The following is a 22,221-nucleotide window of genomic DNA, read 5'->3' on the forward strand; positions in this document are numbered from 1 at the left end:
CTGACAGGAGAATCCCAAAGACAAAAGGAGATGCTTTCAGAAGAGAAAATGAGAATCTGTGCAGTTTAAAGGTCTTGGGAAAAGAAACTCTTGTCTTAGTAGGGCAAAGCCATTGGAGATTCTGGTATTTTAGGATTGCCTGGGAAGAGTCCCAGTGTTTGCTCAAATATATTTACCAACAATTTTTGAAAGTGGGGAATTTTGGCCAGGCATAGTGGCTCATGCCTGTAATCCCAGTACTTTGGGAGGCCAAGGCGGGTAGATCACCTGAAGTCAGAAGTTTGAGACCAGTCTGGTCAACATGGTGAAAGCCCCTCTCTACTAAAAATACAAAAATTAGCTGGGTGTGGTGGCACATGCCTGTAATCCTAGCTACTTGGGAGGCTGAGGCACGAGAGTCGCTTGAACCCATGAGGTAGAGGGTTGCAGAGAGACAAGCTCACACCACTGTACTCCAGCCTGGGCAACAGAGTAAGACTTTGTCTTAAAAAAAAAAAAAAGGAAAGGAAAGGAAAAGGAAAAGGAAAAAAAGGAAAGGAAAAGAAAGGAGGAAGGAAGGAAGAAAGAAAGAAAGAGAAAGAAATTTCTGCACCTGTCATATAGTCTAGCTGGCAACACTCATCCATTTCTTTTCCTATTTATTAAACAAGACTTTATGTGTTTGGAGCATACAAAGTGCAGGACATTGTGCTAGATATTAAAGAAAGAAAATTAAAATACAGAACATTAACTAAATTATCAATTTAGTGCAGAAGCTTGTGGCAGGAGCAAAAATAAGCTTTAGGAGGTCTATAATATTGCATTTAATATTTCATATATTTCGTGCCTTGTTTTTTTGCTGAGGAGAATGTCCATATATTTCATATAGTATCAAATGACTGTCAACAATGAGGTTAATAAGCCCTGAGCCTGTATAGAAACAAATAAACAGATAATTATAATATGATCAAAACCATTTTAATCTAAAGATAATGAAGTTTATGCTTCAGGGATTCTCATTGTACAGACCTCCATAAAGACCCCGTAAGAGGCTCAACAATGGATTTTATGGAAGTCATTAAATTAAGAGTGATCAAGATTAGTCACTATATAAGAAAAATCTGAAATGCCCTGAAATATTATAACTTATACATAAAAGACTTAACAAAGGTTTTCTAAAATTTCACAATAGCAAAATTAATTATCTTCTTGCCAACAAGCTGTGAAGCTGAATATTCTTTTCCAAACTATTAATAATACAAAGTAAATTTTTATTAAACATGCTAGAGAAAGGCAAATGTCTTTCAGTTCTTGCCACAGAAATTATAACAAGATAATTAACTTAAGGAAGGCAATTAAATAAGCAGCAACTTAAAAACTGTAGGGAAAAGGTATTGTAGAAGTGAGTCAGGAAGTTGATTAATATAAATATGAGGAGATTAAATTTTTTGATGTTTATGGTGTTTTCAACCTTTTAATATTTATAATTTGTTGTGGCTTCTTTCTTATGCTAATAAATAAAATATTAAAATAAATAAGTTCATACTTATTTTCTGCAGTTGTAACTTGGTATTATTTTTCTTAAAGTGGGCCTCTCATCTTGTAGGTGCATTAGGCCCAGAAACTTAAATTCACCTCTGACTGTGATCAACATATTGATGAAGGTAGGTGCTGTTTCTTACAAGAATAAAAAGGAAGAGCATTTAAATTAAGCTAAGCTAAGGAGACTTACATAGAAGATATAAAATTGAACATGCCTGACCCAACACCAATCATCTCCTGGATTTTAAATCCATTTCTAATCAATGCTTTCTTTGCTCTGATTCAAGTTCTCTTATATTCCCTTCTTACACCTTCCCTTGTGCTTTCCAGAGTCTTCCTTTAATGACAAAAGGAGACAGACAGAGAACCAAACTCCATCCTGAACCTCTTCACAGAAAGCTCCCTACATCTGCTTACCCTGTTAAATCTGAGTTTCAACAGAATTTACCACTTGCCTAAAGGCTTCCTCCTGAGAAATCCCATCTCCGGAAGTCACATGTACTACAAGGTCCAGAGTTCCTCTTCTCCACAGCCCACAGCATCAACACCAAACCATGTATCTCACTACATGTCTCTTCAACCACCCTCAGTGCTCTTGGACAAAATTCAAAGGCTTTGGCCCCTGACTAATAAAATTATTCTCCACCTAAAATGGTACCCTCATCTTAAAGTAATATTAGCGAGTATTTAGACAACTCATGTGAAAACAAGCCAGAATTTTAAAAAGTTTTTCTTTAACCTCTTCAAGTCATCTTCAGTATAATTCAGCCTACCCACTCATAGTCATAATCTATACCTTGTCAATACACAAAAAATTTTATATATCCTAAGCAATCTACCAATAATTTTCATTTTTCCAGCTCTCCCTTTCTTTTGCTATACCTATTTCTCAAACTCGAAGAGAATCCAAACACTTTTGTCTTTCATCATCTCCCATTTCTCTTAATGTTCTTGTCTCCAATCCATTGGAGCTCTGCTATCAATTTCATCCCTTCAAGCAATATATGCCAAATCTTTAACTCTTGAAAGTCCTAAATGACACAAATGGCTGGGGCGGTGGCGGGGGGAGGGTGGGGAGGGATGGGCAGGAACTGCATTAATTCTTCACATATTTTCTCCTTTCCTTCATCAAAGCTACCAATGCTACTCTGAAAAAAAAAAAAATCCCCAAACTAATGTCTTTGTGAAAGGCTTAAAAAGAGAATATACAAATCAGAACTGAAATAACTTGTCCTGAATCCTCAGCATAAGCAATGGAGATATAAAATTCAGCAGATACTTCAAAACTTCCTATGTCATATTGTTCTGTTCTTTATTCCCCTGGATATTGCATTCACACCTCCTCAATGTTCTGAGTTTCCTCATTCATGTATAGTGCCAGTAGCTGAAAATCCATTCTCATTGTCTTTCAGTCACAGTATTTAGTTATCCAAGTACCCTTCCTTTCTAGTATAAAATATTTAAGGTTTTTCTTTTCTTGTCCTAGATTGGCTATGTGGATGCTGGTAGATGGGGAAAACTTGTTTCAGTCTGAACATTATCCTTGCAATTAACTTGCCTAAAGAGGCTGGATTGATTTGAGCAGTTTTCATTGGTGCAAGTTAGGCACCTTATTCCACAAGGTGCAAGAAGCATGGAAGAGAAAAGCAAAGTTGATAGACAAAACTTCCAAGAATAAAGATCTCTGAATCAGGGTGAAATCCTAACTGCCAGATTTACCCTCTGTATCTCTCTTGATATATTTTCTACTTATTATGGAGTGAGAGTTGTGATGGGAGGTTTGAAAATGGAAAGAACTAATAAATGATACAATGTTGTGGAAAGGACTGATAAGCCACACAAACCTGCATCATATTGTTCTTTTTCTTGGAGCTCAGCATGAGCTGATAACAGGAGAATAACTTCAAAAAAAAAATCTTTAAGCCAGACTCGTTGTTTTCATTCCTAGGACTTCCAGAGACCAAAGCTCCTGAAGTACCATCATTCTTCCATGGATACTGTGAAGTGGTACCACTAGAAATCCATGTTCTCCAATGTTAGTGGACTCTCAAATGAGACAACAGACCTCTTCTGCATGTTTGATAAACCCTTTCTTCCTTTTCCCACAGCTATTTCAAATTCAAGACCCCTCTCTACCCATCTTCCCTCTTACTCCAATGCCCTAATGCACTGTTTTCCTATCTGTCTGTCACTAATATCTGACCCATTGGAGAGTCTCTTCCACCTGAGGACTGTTTCTATCAATTTTCCCCACACTCAACTGTATCTTCATCTTCTATTACTTTACCTATTCCCTACTGGCAATTGGGGTAACTGTCTCATCTGATTTTCCCAGGACTGTCCTCATTTTAAAACTGAAAGTCCTGCACCCAGCAATCCCCTCAGTCTCAACCAAACTGGAATGGTTGGTTACCCTACCTATACCCATGCTCAAGTCACTCATATCTTTAAAAAGGAAAACAAAACAAAAATTAAGACTTCACATTAACCAATGGACTATTCTGAATACAAAATTACACATAGAACCAAACTTGATAAATGACTTACCACCAGAAGAAACAGTAGTTTCCCTGGCCCTTTCTGTCTATTGTTTGTACCACCCTTTATCAATGAATGAAGGTTTGTAGCTGAGACCACAGAACAAAGGGAAACATAAGCCCTCATCTTTTGTCTCTCAGGTGACTAAATTCTAGATTTAGCTGCTTAGCAACAAGGATCTTTCAATTCTACAGAAATAATAATGGGATCTCAAGAATACCTTGCTCTCATCCTGCCATTTCTATACTCATTTCAAAATTGAATACAATTGGAATTGGGTTGTCTCCTTACCTCCAGTCTACGTCCCCTGACAACATAGGTTTGTAATTTTGCTCGTGCCATTGCATTGGTCTAAACTGACTAATCACTTTTGCCGTTTAACTGAATTATAGTAACTTTCTAGGGCAAGATCAAATTCCACTTCCATTATCAAATCTTTCCTAAATAATCCAGAAAACATTAACATCCCATAAATCTATAACTATCATATGCAATACATTTTTGTATGACAAAATTTATATCCTTGCTATTTTCTGTTTTATATGTGAGTTTTAAAAATTGCATCTCCTATTAGACTATAATGTTTTAGAGAAAAATATGCTCAAATGGTAGAAAATTTATGGCATGGTGTTTGGCAAAACATATAATCAATAAGATGAGTTCAACTATATAAAAACTGCATTGGATAAAGAGTCATTTATAAAATATCAACTCTAACTTTGATAGTTTCTTTTTAAAGGGATTCTTGTCCAGTGAGCCTTGTCAACTCCTAACTTACCTGATAGAATCAGAACCTCATGAGATAACCACCAATTAGAAGCACTTTTAATTACAATCCCCTTCCATTTCCTGCCAGAAAAAGATTCTATTATTTATGCTGGTTTCTTTAGAAACCTGACAAGGTTCCTTTTATAAACTGTTTCGTTCAGGCAGGATTTTCGCATTGATGTTCATCAGGGATATGGGCCTCAAATTTTCTTTTTTCAGTTGTGTCTCTGCCAGGTTTCGGTATCAGGATGATGTTGGCCTCATAAAATTATATTGTTTGGAATAGTTTCAGAAGGAATAGTACCAGCTCCTCTTTGTACCTCTAGGAGAATTCAGCTATGAACCTGTCTGGTCCTGGAGGTTTTTTTTGGTTGATAGGCTATTAATTGCTGCCTCAATTTCAGACCTTGTTATTGGTCTATTCAGGAAATCAACTTCTTCCTGGTTTAGTCTTGGGAGGGTGTAAGTGTCCAGGAATTTATCCATTTCTTCTAGATTTTCTAGTTTATTTGCACAGAGGGGTTTATAGTACTCTCTGATGGTAGTTCGTATTTCTGTGGAATTGGTGGTGATATCTCCTTTATCATTTCTTATTGCATCTATTTTATTCTTCTCTCTTTTCTTCTTTATTAGTCTGGCTAGTGGTCTATCTACTTTGCTGATCTTTAAAAAAAAAAGAGCTCCTGGATTCACTCATTTTTTGAAGGGTTTTTCATGTCTCTATCTACTTCAGTTCTGCTCTGATCTTAGTTATTTCTTGTCTTCTGCTAGCTTTTGAATTTGTTTGTTCTTCCTCCTCTAGTTCTTTTAATTTTGATGTTAGGGTGTCAATTTTAGATCTTTCCTCCTTTTTCTTGTGGGCATTTAGTGCTATAAATTTCCCTCTACACCGTGCTTTAAGTGTGTCCCAGAGGTTCTGGTACATTGTGTCTTCATTCACTGGTGTCAAAGAACATCTTTATTTTCTGCTTTAATTTCATTATTTATCCAGTAGTCATTCAGGAGCAGGCTGTTCGGTTTCCATGTAGTTGTACGGTTTTGAGTGAGTTTATTAATCCTATGTTGAATAGGAGCGGTGAGAGAGGGCATCCTTGTTTAGTGCCTGATTTCAAAGGGAATTCTTCTAGCTTTTGCCCATTCAGTATGATATTGGCTGTAGGTTTGCCATATATAGCTTTTATCATTTTATGATACATTCCATCAATACATAGTTTATTGAGAGTTTTTAGCATGAGGGGCTGTTGAATTTTATCAAAGGCCTTCTCGGCCTTCTCTGCATCTATTGAGATAATCATGTAGTGTTTGTCTTTGGTTCCATTTATGTGATGGATTACATTTATGGATTTGTGTACGTTGAACCAGACTTGCATCCCCAGGATGAAGCCTACTTGGTCGTGATGGATAAGCTTCTTGATGTGCTGTTGCAATCTGTTTGCCAGTATTTTATTGAAGATTTTTGCATCAATGTTCATCATGGATATTGGCCTAAAGTTTTCTTTTTCAGTTGAGTCTCTGCCTGGTTTTGATATCAAGATGATGTTGGCCTCATAAAATGAGTTAGGGAGGATTCTCTTCTTTTGTATTGGTTTGATACAGTTTCAGAAGGAATGGAACCAGCTCCTCTTCGTATGTCTGGCAGAATTCAGCTGCGAGCCCATCTGGACCTGGACTTTTTTTTATTGGTAGGCTATTGATTGCTGCCTCTACTTCAGCCCTTGTTATTGGTCTATTCAGGGTTTCAACTTCCTCCTAGTTTAGTCTTGGTAGAGTACAAGTGTCTAGGAATTTATGCATTTCTTCTTGGTTTACTGGTTTATGTGAGTAGAGCTGTTTGTAGTAATCTCTAAAGGTAGTTTGCATTTCTGTGGGATCAGTGGTGATATCCCTTTATTGTTTTTTATTGCATCTATTTGATTCTTCTCCCTTTTCTTTTTTATTAATCTGGATAGTGGTCTATTTTGTTGATCTTTTCAAAAAACCAGCTCCTGACTTTATTGATTTTTTGAAGGGTTTTTTTGTGTCTCTATCTCCTTCAGTTCTGCTCTGATCTTAGTTATTTCTTGTCTTCTGCTAACTTTTGAGTTCTTTTGATCTTGCTCCTCTAGCTCTTTCAATTTTGATGATAGGGTGTCAATTTTTGATCTTTCCTTTCTTCTCTGGTGGGCATTTATTGCTATAAATTTCCCTCTTGACACTGCTTTAAATGTGTCCCAGAGATTCTGGCAAGTTGTGTCTTCATTCTTGTTGGCTTTGAAGAACATCTTTATTTCTGCCTTCATTTAATTGTTTATCCAGTCAACACTCAGAAGCAATTTGTTTAGTTTACAAGTGGTTGTGTGGGTTTGAGTATGTTTCTTGATCCTGAGTTCTAGTCTGATTGCGCTGTGGTCTGATAGACTGTTTGATATGATTTCCATTCTTTTGCATTTGCTGAGGAGTGATTTACTTCCAATTATATGGTCAATTTTAGAGTAGGTATGATGTGGTGTTGAGAAGAATGTATACTCTGTGGATTTGGGGTGAAGAGTTCTGTAAATGTCTATCAGGATTGCTTAGTCCAGTTATGAGTTCAAATCCTGGATATCCTTGTTAATTTTCTGTCTCATTGATCTGTCTAATATTGACAGAGGAGTGCTAAAGTCTCACACTATTATTGTGTGGGAGTCTAAGTCTCTTTGTAGGTCATTAAGAACTTGCTTTATGTATATGGGAGCTCCTGTATTGGGTGCATATGTATTTAGGATTGTTAGCTCTTCTTGTTGCATTGGTCCTTTTACCATTATGTAATGTCCTTGTCTCATTTGATCTTTGTTGGTTTAAAGTCTATTTTATCAGAGACTAGTATTCCAACTCCTGCTTTTTTTTTCTCTCTCCATTTGCTTAATAGATCTTCCTCCATCCCTTTATTTTGAGCCTATGTATGTCCTTGCATATGAGATGGGTTTCCTGGATATAGCACACCAATGGGTTTTGAGACTTTTTATCCAATTTGCCAGCCTGTGTCTTTTGGTTGGGGCAATTAGCCCATTTACATTTAAGGTTAATATTTTTATGTGTGAATTTGATCCTGCCATTTTGATGCTAGCTGGTTGTTTTGCCCATTAGTTGATGCAGTTTATTCATTGTGTCAATGCGCTTTACCATTTGGTACGTTTTTGGAGTGGGTGGTACTGGTTGTTCCTTTCTGTGTTTAGTACTTCTTTCAGGAGCTCTTGTAAAGCAGGTCTGCTGGAGATGAAATCTCTGAGCAATTGCTTATTCATAAAGGATTTTATTTCTCCTTTGCTTATGAAGCTTAGTTTGGCTGGATATGAAATTCTAGATTGAAAGTTCTTTTCTTTAAGGATGTTGAATATTGGCCCCCACTCTCTTCTGGCTTGTAGGGTTTCTGCTAAGAGATCTGCTGTGAGTCTAATGGGCTTCCCTTTGTGGGTAACCTGACCTTTCTCTCTGGCATCCTTTATCATTTTTTCCTTCATTTCAACCCTGGTGAATCTGATGATTATGTGCCTTGAGATGGCCCTTCTTGGGGAATATCTTTGTGCTGTTCTCTGTATTTCCTAGACTTGAATGTTGGCCTGCCTTGCTAGGTTGGGAAAGTTCGCCTGGATAATATCCTGAAGAGTGTTTTCCAGCTTGGATTCATTCTCGCCATCACATTCAGGTACACCTATCAAACATAGATTAGGTCTTTTCACACAATCACATATTTCTTGGAGGCTTTATTCATTTCTTTTTACTGTTTTCTCTCTCTCTCTCTTTTTTTTTTTTTTTTTTTTTTTTTTTTTGCTCTTTTTTCTCTAATCTTGCCTTCTTGTTTTATTTCACTGAGTTGATCTTCAATTTCTGATATCCTTTCTTCTGCTTGGTCGATTTGGCTATCAAAACTTGCGTATGCTTCGTGAAGTTCTTGTGTTGTGTTTTTCAGCTCCATCAATTCATTTATATTCTTCTCTAAGCTGTTTATTCTTGTTAGCATTTCATCAAACCTTTTTTCAAGGTTCTTCGTTTCTTTGCTTTGGGTTAGAACATGATCTTTTAGCTCAGAGAGGTTCGTTATTACCTACCTTCTGAAGCCTGTTTCTGTCAGTTCATCAGACTCATTCTCCATCCAGCCTTGTTCCCTTGCTGGTGAGGAGTTGTGATCCATTGGGGGAGGAGAGGCATTTTGGTTTTGGGTGTTTTCATCCTTTTTGCACTGGTTTCTTCCCATCTTTGTGGATTTATCAACCTGTGGTCTTTGTGGTTGGTGACTTTCAGATGGGGTCTCTGAGTGGATGTCCTTTTTTTATTTTTTTACTGATGAAGTTATTTCTTTCTGTTTCTTAGTTTTCCTTCTAACAGTCAGGCTCCCATGCTGTAGGACTGCTGGAGGTCCACTCCAGACCCTGCTTGCCTGAGGATCACCTGCAGTGGCTGCAGAACAGTAAGGGTTGCTGCCAGTTTCTTCTTCTGTTATCTTTGTCCCAGAAGGATACCAGCCAGATGTCAGCCTGAGCTCTCCTTCATGAGGTGTCTCTTTGGTTATATGGAGATTGGGGAGCTGCTTGAGGAGACAGTCTGTCCCTTATAGGAGCTCAAGTGCTGAGCTGTGAGCTCCATTGTTCTGTTCAGAGCTGCTGGGAAGGTACATTTAAATCTGCTGCAGCAGAACTCATAACTGCCTTTTTTCCCCAAGTGCTCTGTCCCAGGAAGATGGGGCTTTATTTATAAGTTCCTGTCATTCTGCTGCCTTTTTTCAGAGATGGCCTGACCAGTGAGGAGGTAGCCTAGCACAGTCTGCCAGCAGAAGCTTTGCTGAGCTGCCATGGGCTCTGCCCAGCTGCTGTGTGAACTTCCTTACAGTTTTGTTTATAGGGGTATAGTTAGAACTGTCTCAGTAATGGCAGTCTGCCTCAGTAATGGCAGACTGTCTCTGTAATAGTGGACTGCCTCGGTAATGGCGGACTGCCTCGGTAATGGCGGACTGTCTCAGTAATGGCAGACTGCCTCAGTTATGGTGGACTGCCTCGATAATGGTGGACTACCTCAGTAATGGTGGACTGCCTCGGTAGTGGTGGACTGACTTGGTAATGGCGAATGCCCTTCCCCTGACAGAGCTGGACCATCCTGGATCCAGTTGTGCTTGCTATGAAACTCTCAGTCCAGAGCGTTTCAGATTGCTGGTCTTTGTGGGGGTGGGACCAGCTGAGCCAGATCACTTGGCTCCCTGTTTCAGTTCCTTTTATTCAGTTCAACTGGCAACTCTGTCTCCCAGGCATTCCAGTCATCAGTTGAAATGGCACCCAGATTTGTGTGAGTTTTTGTGCAGAGACCCACTGCGCTGGCTGAAACAGCCACATTGGAGACTCACGGTAGTTTTCCACCTGGGAATCTCCTGGTCTGTGGGCAGTAAAAATTCATTTGGAAATGCATTGATCACCCACCCTCTGCATTTTTGCTGGGAACTACAATCCAGAGCTGTTCCTATTCAGCTATCTTGGATCCTCAACATTTTATTTTTGAATAATTATTAATTCATAGAGACAGGGACTCATTCTGATTCTGTCACCCAGGCTAGAGTACAGTGGCACAATCTGCTCATTGCAACCTTGAACTCTTGGGCTCAAGTGACCCTTTGCTTAAACGTTCCAACTACTCAGGACGAGAGGTGCATGCCACCACACTCAGGCAATTTTTTTTTTTTTTTTTTTTTTTTGGTAAAGACAAGATCTTGCTATATTACCAAGGCTGGTAACTAACATCTGGCCTCAAGTGATCCTCCCACCTTGGCCTCCCAAAGTGTTGGGATAATAGGCATGAGCCACTGTGCCCAGCCATTACAGCAGAATACACATACCTCTCAATTACACGCAGAAAATTATACAGAATAGATTATGTTTTAGGCCACAATAAAAGTCTTAACAAATTTAGAAGACAAATCATCCCAAGTATCTTTTCTGACCACAGCAATATAAAACTAGAAATCACGATGGAACTCACTGTAGCACAGCAAATTTGTTGTGTCCAGACTGCCTCTCTAGATTCCTCCTCACTGGGCAAGGCATCTCTGAAAGAAAGGAAGCAGCCCCAGTCAGGGACTTACAGATAAAACTCCCATCTCCCTGGGATGGAGCACCTGGGGAAGGGACAGCTGTGGGTGCAGCTTCAGCAGACAAATATTCCTGCCTACTGGCTCTGAAGGGAGGAGCAGATCTCCCAGCAAAGTGCTTGAGCTCTGCTAAGAGACCAACTGCCTCCTCAAGTGGGTCCCTGACCCCTGTGTCTCCTGACTGGGAGACACCTCCCAGCAGGGGTCAACTGACACCTCATCAGGAGAGCTCCACTGGGCATCAGGTGGGTGCCCCTCTGGGACAAAGCTTCCAGAGGAAGGAACAGGCAGCAATCTTTGCTGTTCTGCATCCTCCACTGGTAATATCCAGGCACACAGGGTCTGGGATGGACCTCCAGCAAACTCCAGCAGACCTGTAGAACAGGGGCCTGGTTGCTAGAAAAAAAAAAAAAGCTAACAAACAGAAAGCAATAATATCAACCTAACAAAAAGGATGCCCACTCAAAAATCCTATCCAAAGGCTATCAGCATCAAAGATCAAAGGTACATAAATCCACAACAATGAGGAAAAACCAGCATAAAAATTCTAAAAACCAGAATGCCTCTTGTCCTCCAAATGATTGCAACTCCTCTCCAGCAAGGGCACAAAACTGGATAAACAACGAGTTTGATGAATTGACAGAAGTAGGCTTCAGAAGGTAGGTAATAACAAACTCTGAGCTAAAGGGGCATGTTCTAACCCAATGCAAGGAAGCTAAGAACCTCCATAATAGGTTACAGGAACTGCTAACTGGAATAACCAGTTTAGAGAAGAACATAAATTACCTGATGGGACTGAAAAACATAGCACAAGAACTTCATGAGGCATATACAAGTATCAATAGCCAAATTGATCAAGTGGAAGAAAGGATATTAGAGATTAAAAATAAACTTAATGAAATAAAGCATTAATAAAAGATTAGAGAAAGAAGAATGAAAAGGAATAAACAAAGCCTCCAAGAAATATGGGATTATGTGAAAAGAGCTAACCTATGTTTGATTGGTATACCTGAAAGTGATGGGGAGAATGGAAACAAGTTGTAAAACACTCTTCAGGGTATTATCCAGGAGAACTTCCCCAACCTAGCAAGACAGGCCAACATTCAAATTCAGGAAATAGAGAGAACACCACTAAGATACTCTTCGAGAAGTGCACCCGAAACAAATAATTGTCAGATTCTCCAAGGTTGAAAGGAAGGAAAAAATGTTAAAGGCAGCCGGAGAGAAAGGTCAGGTTACTTACAAAGGGAAGTCTATCAGACTAGCAGCAGATCTCTCTGCAGAAACCCTACAAGCCATAAGAAAGTGGGGGCCAATATTCAACATCCTTAAAGAAAAGAATGTTCAACCCAGAATTTCATATCCAGCCAAAATAAACTTTATAAATGAAAAAGAAAAAAAAATCCTTTACAGACAAGAAAATGCTGAGGAATTTTGTCAGCACCAGGCCTGCACTACAAGAGCTCCTGAAGGAAGCACTAAACATGAAAAAGAACAATTGGTACCAGCTGCTGCAAAAACATATCAAATTGTAAAGACCATCAATGCTATGAAGAAAATGCATCAACTAACTGGCAAAATAACTAGCTAGTATCATAATGGCAGGATCAAATTCACACATAATAATATTAACCTTAAATGTAAATGGACTAAAGGTCCCAATTAAAAGACACAGACTGGCAAGTTAGATAAAGAGTCAGGACCCATCAGTGTGCTTTATTCAGGAGAGGCATCTCATGTGCAAAGACACACATAGGCTCAAAATAAAGGGGTGGAAAAATTAAAAAGCAAAAAGAAAAGAAAAAACAGACAAACAAACAAACAAACAAAGGATGGAGAAATATTTACCAAGCAAATGGAAAGAAAACAAACAAACAAACAAAAAAAGGGGTTCCAATTCTAGTGTCTGATAAAAACAGACTTTAAACCAACAAAGATCAAAAGAGACAAAGAAGGGCATTATATAATGGTAAAGAGATCAATGCAACAAGAAGAGCTAACTATCCTAAATACATATGTACCCAATACAGGAGCACCAAGATGCATAAAGCAGGTTCTTAGAGGCCTACAAAGAGACTTAGACTCCCATACAATAATAGTGGGAGACTTTAACACCCCATTGTCAATATTAGACTGATCAATGGGACAGAACATTAACAAGGATATTCAGGACTTGAACTCAGATCTGGACCAAGCAGACCTTATAGACATTTACAGAACTCTCCACCCCAAATCTATAGAAAATACATTCTTCTCAGCACCACACCACATTTATTCTAAAATTGACCACATAATTGGAAGTAAAACACTCCTTGGCAAATGCAAAAGAACAGAAATCATAAGAAACAGTCTCTCAGACCACAGTGCAATCAAATTAGAACTCAGGATTCAGAAACTCACTCAAAACTGCACAACTACATGGAAACTGAACAACCTGCTCCTGAATGACTACTGGATAAATAACGAAATTAAGGCAGAAATAAATAATAAGTTCTTTGAAACCAATGAGAACAAAGATACAAAGGACCAGAATCTCTAGGACACAGCTAAAGCATTGTTAAGAGGAAAATTTATAGCACTAAATGCCCCTTTCAGAAAGTGAGAAAGATCTAAAATCAACACCCTAAGATCACAATTAAAAGAACCAGAGAAGCAAAAGCAAAGAAATTCAAAAACTAGTAGAAGACAAGAACTAACTAAGATCAGAGCAGAACTGAAGGAGATAGAGGCACGAAAACCCCTTCAAAAAAATCAATAAATCCAGGAACTGGTTTTTTGAAAAGACTAACAGAATAATAGGTAAACCACTAGCCAGACTAATGCAGAAGCAAAGAAAGAAGAATCAAATAGATGTAGTAAAAAATGATAAAGGAGATATCACCACTGATCCCACAGAAATACAAACTACCATCAGAAAATACTATAAACACCTCTACACAAATGAACTAGAAATCTAGAATAAATCGATAAATTCCTGGACACATACACCCTCCAAAGACTAAACCAGGAAAAAGTTGAATCCCTGAATAGACCAATAACAAGTTCTATAATTGAGGTATTAATTAACAGCCTACCAACCAAGAAAAACCCAGGACCAGACAGAATCACAGCCGAATTCTACATTGGGTAGAAAAAGGAGCTTGCACCATTCCTTCTGAAACTATTACAAACAACAAAAAAGACAGACTCCTTCCTAACTCATTTTATAAGGTCAGCATAATCCTGATACCAAAGCCTGGCAGAGATGCAACAACAATGAAAAAGAAAATTTCAGGCCAATATCCCTGATGAAGATTGATGCAAAAATCCTCAATATAGTACTGGCAAACAGAATCTAGCAGCACATCAAAAAGCTTAACCACCATGATGAAGTTGGCTTCATCCCTGGGATGCGTGGCTGGTTCAACATATAAAAATCAATAAATGTAAATCCATCACATAAACAGAACCAATGACAGAAACCACTTGATTATCTCAATAGGTGCAGAAAAGGCCTTTGATAAAGCTCAACACCCCTTCTTGCTAAAAATACTCAATAAACTAGGTACTGATGGAACATATCTAAAAATAATAAGAGTTATTTATGACAAACTCATAGTCAATATCATACTGAATGGGCAAAAGCTGGAAGCATTCCCTTTGAAAACTGGCACGAGACAAGGATGCCCTTATCACCACTCCTATTCAATGTAATACTGGAAGTTCTGGTCAGGGCAATCAGGCAAGAGAAAAATAAAAATAAAAAAGTAATCAAATAGGAAGAGTGGAAATCAAATTGTCTCTGTTTGCAGATGACATGATTGTATATTTAGAAAACTCCATCATCTTAACTCAAACACTCTTTAAGCTGATAAGTAACTTCAGCAGTCTCAGGATACAAACTCAGTGTGCAAAAATCACAGCCATTCCTATACACCAATAATAGACAAACAGAGAGCCAAATCATAACTGAACTCCCATTCACAATTGCTGTAAAGAGAAAAAAAATACCTAGGAATACAACTTACAAGGGACATAAAAAACCTCTCCAAGAAAAACTACAAACCACTGCTCAAGAAATAAGAGAGGACACAAACAAATTGAAAAAAAAATTCCATGCTCATGAATAGGAAGAAACAATATAATGAAAATGGCCATGCTGCCCAGAGTAATTTATAGCTTCAATGCTATTCCCCTCAAGCTACCATTGTCTTTCTTCACAGAACTAGAAAAAAAAAACTACTACCTTAAATTTCTAATATCCAGATTCTACAAGGAACCAGAAAAGCTCTGATATAGCTAAGACAGTCCTAAGCAAAAAGAACGAAGCTGGAGGCATCATGCTACCTGACTTCAAACTATACTGCAAAGTTACAGTAATCAAAACAGCACGATACTGGTACCAAAACAGATATATAGACTGAAGGAACAGAAAAGAAACCTCAGAAATAACACTGCACCTCTACAACCATCTGATCTTAGACAAACCTGACACAAACAAGCAATGGAAAAAGGATTCTCTATTTAATAAATGGTGCTGGGAAAACTGGCTAGCCATATGCAAAAAAACAGAAACTGGACTCCTTCCTTACACCTTATACAAAAATTAACTCAAGATGGATAAAAGAATTAAATGTAAAACTTAAAACCATAAAAACCCTAGAAGAACACCTAGGCAACACCATTTAGGACATAGTCATGGGTAAAGACTTCATGACTATAACACCAATGCAATTGCAACAATAATCAAAATTGACAAATGGTTTCTAATCAAACTAAAGAGCTTCTGCTCAGCAAAAGAAACTATCATGAGAGTGAACAGGCCACCTAGAGAATGGGAGAGAATATTTGCAGTCTATCCATCTGATAAAGTTCTGATATCCAGATTCTACAAGGAATTTGAAGATATTTACAAGAAAAAAATAAACAACCCCATCAAAAAGTGGGCAACGGATATAAATAGACACTTCTCAAAAGAAAGCATTTATGCAGCCAACAAACATGACAAACAGTGCATCATCACTGGTCATCAGAGACATGCAAATCAAAACCACAATGAGATACCATCTCAGGCCAGTTAGAATGGCAATCATTAAAAAGTCAGAAGACAACAGATGCTGGAGAGGATGTGGAGAGATAAGAATGTTTCTACCCTGTTGGTGGGAGTATAAATTAGTTCAACTATTGTGGAACACAGTGTGGCGACACCTCAAGGATCTAGAACCAGAAACACCATTTGACCCAGTAATCCCATTACTGGGTATATACCCAAAGGATATATCCAATGAAGACACATGCATACATATGTTTATGGCAGCACTATTTACAATAGCAAAGACTTGGAACCAACCCAAATCCCCATAAATGATAGACTAGATGAAGAAAATGTGGCACATATACAGCATGGAATACTATGCAGCTATAGCATAGAATGAATTCATGTCCTTTGCATGGACGTGGATGAAGCTGGAAACCATCATTCTCAGTAAACTAACATAGGAACAGAAAACCAAACACCACATATTCTCACTCATAAGTGGGAGTTGAACAATGAGAACACATGGACACAAGGAGAGGAACATCGCACACTGGGGCCTGTCGTGGGGTAGGGGTAAGGGAAGGGAGAGCATTAGGACAAATACCTAATGCATGTGGGGCTTAAAACCTAGATGGAGGGTTAATAGGTGCAGCAAACCACCAAGGCACATATATACTTATGTAACAAACATGCACATTCTGCACATGTATTCTAGAACTTAAAGTAAAATAAAAATTTAAAAAATGAAAAAAATTTTTTAAAACTTTCAGGAAAAAGTCAAAAAGTAACATGCTGGTGAGGTTGCGGAGAAAAGGGAACCCTCATACAAACCCTCATACAAACTCCCAACTGTTGGTGGGAGTGTAAATTAGTTCAACCATTGTGGTAAACAGTATGGTGATTGCTCAAAGATCTAGAATCAGAACAACAATTCAACCCAGCAGTCCCATTACTGAGTATATATCCAGAGGAAGGAACAGAAAGCATTCTACCATAATGACACATGTACATGAATGTTCACTGCAGCACTGTTTACAATAGCAAAGACATGGAATCAACCTAAATGCCCATTAATGACAGATTGGATCAAGAAAATGTGGTACATATACACCATGGAATATTATGCAGCCATAAAAAAGAATGAGAGCATGCGTTTTGTGGGAATATAGACGGAACTGGAGGCTATCATCCTTTGCAAACTAACGCAGGAACAGAAAACCAAATACCACGTTTTCAGTTATAAGTAGAAGCTAAATGATAAGAACTTAAGAACACAAAGAAGGAAATGACAGCTACTAGGGTCTGCTTCAGGGGGGAAGTTGGAAGGAGGGAGAGGAGTAGAAAAGATAATTATTGGGTACTGGGCTTTCATAATATGTACAACAAGCCCCCATGACATGTTTATCTATGTAACAAACCTTCACAGGTACTCCCAAACCTAAAATTAAAACAAAAAAAAAGAAAAAAAAATAGATTCCAAATTCATATTCTGAGGCTAGCCTAATCCTGATAATACAACTTCATAGAAAAGCATATGTTATGTGCCTTCATTTTAGCCTCTTCACCAAATAAACACGCTTGATCAGATTAATATGACCATGGGTGCACTGGATGCAGCCAATGAACTGAAAATGTGTTATTTCCTATTCTGATCATAAAAGAGCCATCAGAAAAAATCTGCACTCATATAGCATGGACACAGATATTTATTTACAGGTTTGCTTCCAGGGCTATGTTAACTCACCTGCCTCTGGCATAATATAATCTAAAGAGATCTAGGCTGTTCGAACATATAGAAAACCTTCTTCGGATTCATTTCACTGAGTATCATGCTGATGGGGCTGCATTGTTGGTTCACTGGAGATCTTATTAAGAGATATGCACTCCAGGGCTACGAAAGATTTGGGGACATGATACTTTATTAGAGTATTTAGGGGTCTAGAGGTATTTAGGCATCTAGAGGTTAAAGCCATGTTGGGATATACCCTCCAAGTAAAGGCAAATTGCTTCATTTTGCATTCCCTATCACAGAGAAAAAGGTGGTGCCTGCTATATTCCTCCATGGGTTGTTGAAGCAAACATTTTCACCTATGACTACTACTCTGGCCCATATACTAGATAATAATGAAGTGGTCATCTTTGAATAGGGCCCAAAAGAAGAAATGACCTTGCTTCCAGGCTGTCATGTGAAGGAGTTAAAGATATGCACAAAATATGCCAAATTGGCATATTGATTATTTAAAGCTGAAAGCACTTCAAAAACTGCATTTCCAAAAACAGCCATTTGACCTGCTGGTTCCCAAATGTAGCAAACCATAAGTTCCATACAGACTAGGAGTTCAAGACCAGTCTGACCAAAATGGCAAAACCCTGTCTCTACTAAAAATACAAAAATTACTTTGGAAGGCTAAGGCAGGTGGATCACTTGAGGTCAGAAGTTCGAGACCAGCCTGGCCAACATGGTGAAACCCCATCTCTCAAAAATTAGCCAGGCCATGGTAGTGCACATCTGTAATCCCAGGTACTCAGGAGGTTGAGGCAGGAGAATTAGAGAATTGCTTGAGCCCAGAAGGTAGAGGTTGCAGTGAACCAAGATTGTGCCACTGCACCCCAGCCTGGGCAGCAGAGCAAAACTCTGTCTCAAAAGAATAGAAAAGAAAAGAAAAGAAAAAAAAATCCAGCTGTGGTGGCACATGCCTTTCATCCCAGCTACTCAGGACATTGAGGCATGAGAATTGCTTGAGCCTGGGAAGTGGAAGTTGTAGTGAGCTGAGTTCGCATCACTGCACTCCAGCCTGGGTGACAGAGCGAGACTCTGTCTAAAAAATTTTTTTAAAAGTTCCATAGGGAAAGATGCTTTTCCTGTACTAGGACAAGACAATAACCCTATCACCAGAGACTGGAAATGATGCTGCAATGGACCTATACAAAGAAACCTAACAGCCCTTACCTTCTACTAGCTTTACACCTTCCCAGTATATATCCTAGCGACCTTCCTGGAATTACTGCCCTTAACCTAGATCCCTTTGTCCTGTCATTTTTTTAATAGATGTATTGTTCTTCGTCTAAAAAATATAAAAGCTTTCTGTTTTGGCCATGTTTTCAGATCTTCACTCTCTTGTGAGGATCCCCCTGTACATGTAAAATATAATAAAACTTGTATCCTTTTCTCCTCTTAATCTGTCTTGTGTCAATATTGTTCCTAGACTCAGTCAGAGATAGATGGAAGTGATCTGTAACATTCCCTACAAATTTTGGTGCCCAATGTGGCACCAAACTGCCTGGAACACTGCTTGCTTGAAACTGCTGCACCTGAAATCCTGGCCCTCTGACAAAAGGCTGGCAAAAGTAAGAATTCTTAACACTGTCAGTCTGCTGGATCGCTGCTGTGGGGAATCTCTGCCTGTAGTCGAGGTGAGAGTGGTAAGACTCTTTTCTTCCTTTTTCCCCCTCTAAATTTAGACTGGCAGGACAAAACATTCATGTGAACTAGTTTTGGGGGCAAAGTGACTTTGGTGTTTATGAGTAGTCTTGTTTTTCATTTGATCCTTTCCCCCTGCCCCCAGAGTTAGTCTTTATTTTCCTTTTGTCTTTTTGGGTAGTTTGTTGTAAGGTGGAAAATCATAGGAAGAATCTCATTTCATTTTGTTTTATGTCTTGAGAGCTTGGCTTTGTAACCAAGTGTGAATTTCTCTCTCTGGTCTCTGCCATTTGGGGAACATGATTGTTAAGTCATGTCTGGCAGCCAGCCAAAAGGCTGGGAACTTGAGATACAAAGTGACAAGCAGGATTCTCCCTGTCTGACTGTGCCAACTCTCAGGGGGGTTTTCTCTTAAGAAGAAGCTCTGATTTATAAGGAGCTTTTGTCATCTCGACCTTCATTGCTTAGTGCAACATGGAAGTCACATATAATGACCTCCAGTTCCATCCATGTTGTTGCAAATGATGGTATCCTTTTTATGGCTGAATAGTACTCTATTGGGTATATGTATTACATATACACAATGTAGCTAACCATAAAAGTTCCACAGAGACCAGGAGTTGTGTAATACATATATACAATGGAGCACTACTTTCCTTATCCATTCATCTGCTGATGGACACTATCTTACTTCCAAATCTTGGCTATTATGAATAGTGCTGCAATAAACATGGGAGTGCAGACATCTCTGGTATACTGATTTCATTTCCTTTGACTAAATACCTACCAGTGGGATTAGTGGATTTTACGGTAACTCTACCTTCAGTTTTTTGAAGAACCTCCAAACCCTTCTCTATAGTGGCTCTACTAATTTACATTCCCACCAACGGTGTACAAGGGTTCCCTTTCCTCCACATCGTTGCCAGGATTTGTTACTGCCTGTCTTCTGGATAAAAGGCATTTTAACTGGGGTAAAAAGACATCACGTTATAGTTTCGATTTACTGATGATCGATGATGTTGAGCATCTTTTCATATCCCTATTTGCCATTAGTATGTCTTCTTTTGCGAAAGGTTTATTCAGATATTTTCCCCATTTTTAAAATCAAATTATTAAATATTTTTCCCTAGAGTTTTTTGAGCTCCTTATATATTCTAGTTATTAATCCCTTGTCATATGGGTGGTTTGAAAATATTTTCTCCCATTCTGTGGGTTGTCTCTTCATTTTGTTGATAGTTTCTTTCCTTTGCAGACGTTTTTAACTTGATGTGATCCCGTTTGTCCATTTTTGCTTTGATTGCTTGTGCTTTTTGGGTATGGCTCAGTAGTTTTTGCCCAGAGCAGTGTTCTGTAGAGTTTCCCCAATATTTTCTTGTAGTAGTTTCATAGTTTGAGGTCCTAGATATAAGTCTTTGGTCCATTTTGATTTGATTTTTGTATATGTTGAGATGTAGGGGGTCTAGTTTCATTCTGCTACATGTGGTCATCCAGTTTTCCTAGCACTATTTATCGATGGGACTGTCTTTTTCCCAACGTATATTCTTGGCACCTTTGTCAAAAAATGAGTCCATTGTAGATGCATGGGTTTACTCCTAGGTTTTCTCTTCCATTTCACTGGTGTATGCGACTCATTCTGAGTGCATCAGCAATGTCAGTGAGAATGGCTGAGAGGAATTCAGGCAGCAAAACTAGGACACTAGTGACTGCAGCAGGTGATGAGACAGCAAATGACAGCTGCAGTGTGACCTTTAGCAAGTGACTGAGTTTAAGTTTTATCATCACTAAAATTCATTTATTCATTGAAAGCCTACTATGAGGCCAGACATGGTAGCTTATACCTGTAATCCCAACCCTTTGTGGGGGCTGAGGAAGGAGGATTGCCTGAGGCGGGGAGTTTTAGATCAGCCTGGGCAATGCAGCAAGACCCTATTGCTACAAAATAATAATAATAATAATAAAGCCAGGTTTGTGTTGGCAACTCTTATACATACTGGAGATAAAGCAGTGAACAAGAAGCAGTGGGGCAGATGGCACAGCCAACGCAAAGACCTAAGCAAAACCAAATGTATTTGTTTGAGAAACAGAGAAAAGTTCAGTATAGATGTAAAGTAATAAATGAGGGAAGGGGTTGTGGTAGCAGATGAGTTAGAGAGCTTGACGAAGGCCAGATTATCTGGTCTTAGAGGCAAGGTTAAGGATACTGACTTTTTTCTACATGAGATGGAAATGACTGAAAGATTGAGATTGGAGCATGACATGATCTGATTTACATTTTTATAAGATTGCTCCAGCTGAAAGAAGAAGAGATGGGAGATATCAAGTGAGCAGCAGAAGAAAGCTTTCAGGAAGAATAGTAGAAGTAGAGGCAGTGCATACTGGTTTGTAATAAGCTGGTAGTATCAGAGATGATCAGATAGACTCTATTTTATACATAGCAACACCTATACTTTGATGGGGTGAATGTAGACTGTCAGGGAAATAACAGAATAGAAAACTGTTCTTAAGATTTTCTTTATCTTTTTTAAATTTTTTCTCCCACTGCACCCTCCAAGATTTTCATATGAACTAAGTAAACTGAGTTACTCAAGGAAGGGGAACAACTCAGGCAGGTATAAGTTTAGAGGTATAAAGATTAGAAACTCGCATTTTATCATAATTTAAGATGCCTGCTAGGCATCTAAATTTTGAGATGACAGGTGGGTAACTGGGCTACAGAATGCTGAAGCTCAGTGAAGAGACATGAGAGCTGGCATATTAATGGCATTACAGCCAGGGGACTGAATTAGATTTCTTGAAAAGATAGTGTATATATACAGAAGAATAAAGAGTATCAATCAAAAAGGACAGCAGAAGATGAAATAATTG

General features: G+C 38.6%; 1 long non-coding RNA gene across 1 annotated transcript in view; it reads right to left on the reverse strand.

The window, feature by feature from the left end:
• The window catches only part of LOC141583515 (uncharacterized), a 37,632-nt gene that overhangs the window by 10,755 nt on the left and 4,656 nt on the right, over positions 1–22,221 (reverse strand). The window lies entirely within an intron of this gene.

This window comes from Saimiri boliviensis, chromosome 2 (assembly GCF_048565385.1).
Source record: "Saimiri boliviensis isolate mSaiBol1 chromosome 2, mSaiBol1.pri, whole genome shotgun sequence".
Classification (NCBI taxonomy): Eukaryota; Metazoa; Chordata; class Mammalia; order Primates; family Cebidae; genus Saimiri; species Saimiri boliviensis.